Source organism: Silene latifolia, unplaced genomic scaffold, assembly GCF_048544455.1.
Source record: "Silene latifolia isolate original U9 population unplaced genomic scaffold, ASM4854445v1 scaffold_122, whole genome shotgun sequence".
Classification (NCBI taxonomy): Eukaryota; Viridiplantae; Streptophyta; class Magnoliopsida; order Caryophyllales; family Caryophyllaceae; genus Silene; species Silene latifolia.
This window is the reverse complement of record NW_027413128.1, coordinates 131572-134820: the sequence shown is the minus strand read 5'-3', so window position 1 is coordinate 134820 and position 3249 is coordinate 131572. Positions and strand designations below refer to the sequence as shown.

The 3249-nt window shown below is 35.1% G+C and overlaps 1 long non-coding RNA gene across 1 annotated transcript; it reads right to left on the bottom strand.

Moving 5' to 3' along the window:
• Positions 1-1046: 1046 nt before the first annotated feature.
• LOC141637596 (uncharacterized) lies at positions 1047-2423 on the bottom strand. Its single transcript, XR_012541812.1, has 2 exons — positions 1494-2423; positions 1047-1407 (listed from the first exon to the last, which is right to left on the bottom strand). It is a non-coding gene; the product is annotated as an uncharacterized LOC141637596 (long non-coding RNA).
• Between the last annotated feature and the right edge of the window lie 826 nt (positions 2424-3249).

Below are 3249 nucleotides of genomic sequence, written 5' to 3'. Positions count from 1 at the left end.
AGCAAAACTTATGTTAATCAAATAACCATTTAAAGAAGAAGGTCTCATTAGATGTCCCACAACTAACTTGTTTGATTCTTCAATAATTTGGGGTAGTTTTTATTCTTGCGTCCAACAATTAAGACAATGGAAACTTTATCGGTCGGGATTGATAGGTTTAGTATTGTTATTCTCAATAACGTTACTTTTAACATTACCTTGTATCAATTCCATTCTAATTTTACTTCTTAGAACCTTATCCTTTTCTTAACGGTTTAAGAGAATGCTCCCACTCATTTCAATGAGTCTTTGCTTAGAAAAGCAAAATTTAATTTCATGAAGACTACTCTTCATTCGTTCGTTTAGTCTTAAAACTTTCATTGAAGTGGTTGCGGTATTTTGGTCAATTTTGATTTCCAACAAATCTAGTTACCAAAATGATTTAACGTTTCAAAGTAATTAACTTAATTAAGCATATGAGAAACAATTGTAAGTAGATATGTTAGTCAAGAATCAAAAAACCCTTTTGATCATAAATAACTTCCATCTATACTCTTCACAAGAGATCCTTACAATGGATAATTCGAGGTTTTAGAAGAAAATTCATATTTGTCTTTAGTTACGATGTTTTAATGGAGATTTGAATCAAAAACCGAAATGATATCGTATATGAATTGTGGTAACACTACTACAAAAATGATCAAAGAGAACGGTCTCTAACCGTTCTTATAGGTACTTTGAACCGTCCTGTGGCCAAGCGTTCTCTTTGATCTAAGAGAACGGTTGAAATCAAGTCAACCCGGTCTCTTTGTAACAACAATCAGAACGGTCTAGCTCCACAACCGTTCTCTTTGATATATCACACAGAACGGTTGTATATAAGAACCGGTCTCTTTGATAAGGCCGTTCTCTTTGTTAGAATTTTAGCTTTTTTGGCGCCTTATATCTACCTTTTCAAAGAGAACAGTCGTGATGGTACTAACCGTCTTGGTTGTTAATTTTATTTTTTTTAAAAAAATATTTACATTTTTATCATAACCCTACATGATTGAATCGTATAACTCATAAAAATTAAACCTGTTACAATTCAGAAACTCCAGCAATTTTTACACAAAAACCTTCCGATTTAATTTGAACCATTAGGACGGTAAAATAAATGCTGCAGATAAAGTAAAATAAATACAATGGTAATAACTAAAATAAAAACTAATCGAACTAATTGTCGTTTCATACCAAGTCTGAATGATAATGGAAGTAACGTACAACCTACTACGAATAAGATGAATCATTGTCACTAAAAGTAGTCAAGTCTTTGAAAGGACCACCGCGAGTCTGAGTTTGTTTGTTTTGTGGACGCATTTGGCTCTATTTCGACATGTAACAAGGCATCACAAACCACTCTTGAAGCACACAAGGCTATTTTGCAATCTGAAAGGAAGAGAAATACATGAAGATAAAAACAAACATGAACTGAATCGACAAATCATACAAATATAGAATTGATGGTGAAATACCTTGAACAAGGCAATTGTTAGATTTATTGGTGTGCCAAATATGGTGCATAATTGCTTCTTTTTTCATACACATGCTTGCAATCCATGCTGCTATATTGAACATAGTAAGAAGATTGATTAGCAATAGAAAAGATAACATCTCTAAATAGATTGCGAGTTTGTAAGAAGATGTCGTTAACTCATTTTTCTCGTGCGAAATAGAACCCATTTCATCTTTTCTAGAAGATCTGTAACCATATTGTTTCTCGACTACAGAACACTAAGCTGGCCTATACAGAAAAATAATTGTTTGCTTCTAAACCAAATTGATCAAAATATAAGATTGAGTACGAACCTGCGAACTAGCTCCGACAAATCAGTGACCATCTTTCCGGTTATTGGGCAAAAAAAAATTAAAAATACCAATTTCTGTATCAGCAACCATCTTGAATTCTTCTTGCTCTCCGCCAGGCATTGGCTGATCTGCATGATGAACACTCTGCAAGCCAAGCTGATTCAAGTCATCCGTTATAAAGGCAACATAACTGAATCTAACATACCCAAACAGCTTCTCTGAAGCGACGTAGGAGAGGATCATTTTGAAGATTTGTGGCAGAATGACCTTCAAATGTTCTTTTTTCATCATCAAGCATCTTCTCAAAATTAGTTAGCTAAAAATTTAGGCGGAAACAGAACTGTCACACACATAAATATAGAAATAACAAAAACAAGAGGATGAGAAGGTTCAATTACGCAACCTGTCGACCAGGCTGGTAATTTTTTCCAATCGATTTCACAACACTTTAAAAATTGTTGCATTCGTTGTTAGCACACAATAGTTGTAGAACAGAAATTTCAAACTACATAATTCATTATATTTTTGCACCTAGCACATTTGAATGTCTGCTTTTCGAGCATACCTTTTATTCTACGAGAAGAAGAAATTTGTTAATTGCATCTTTGATAGGTCGACGATTGAAAGCTTGATCTTTGTTACATTAAAGAAAATAAGCCTGTGGTCTTCTTTATTTGTTACATTGTACAATGCACTGCATGATTTATCAAATATCTCCAAACTCTCAGTTGGCAGGGGTGTTCATCGGTCCGGGATCGGACCGGACCAAACTTAGTGGACCGAAGACCAAATAAGGGTAAAATGGTGGACCGTGGACCGGACCATAGCTATAATGGTCCGGTCCAGTCCGGACCATAAAAATGTATGGACCGGACCGGACCATATGGACCAAATAATACATTTTTTGTTACCTTATTATTTTGACGATTACTTTAATTTATATTAATAACCTAGATTTTTTTTTTCGAGTAGTAGAATATGTCAAAGTAATATATTACAAAACAATATTATGAGATTAGGAGAAATATCTGTATATCATACAATTTCAAAGATATTCCTTACAAAAGTTTGGTCCACGGTCCGGTCCGCGGTCCGTTCGGTTTGGTCCAGGACCGGACTGAAGACCAAACTTATGTAAATAGGTGGACCGTGGACCGGACCGGACCAAATAAAGTATAGTCCGGTCCGGTCCGGACCAAATTACGCGGTCTGGTCCGGTCTTTAGTCCGGACCATCTAATGAACACCCCTATCAGTTGGCCTTCAATCTGTCTGGCCCCAGCATGTTGTTCTAACTTCTAATCCCATAAAGAGTACACAATCTCATCATTGTCCTAATGCCGCCTTATTAAACCATAAATAAATCGAGGGAATAAAATATTACATGTGGGTATATATATTATATATAGTATGAAAAACAAAA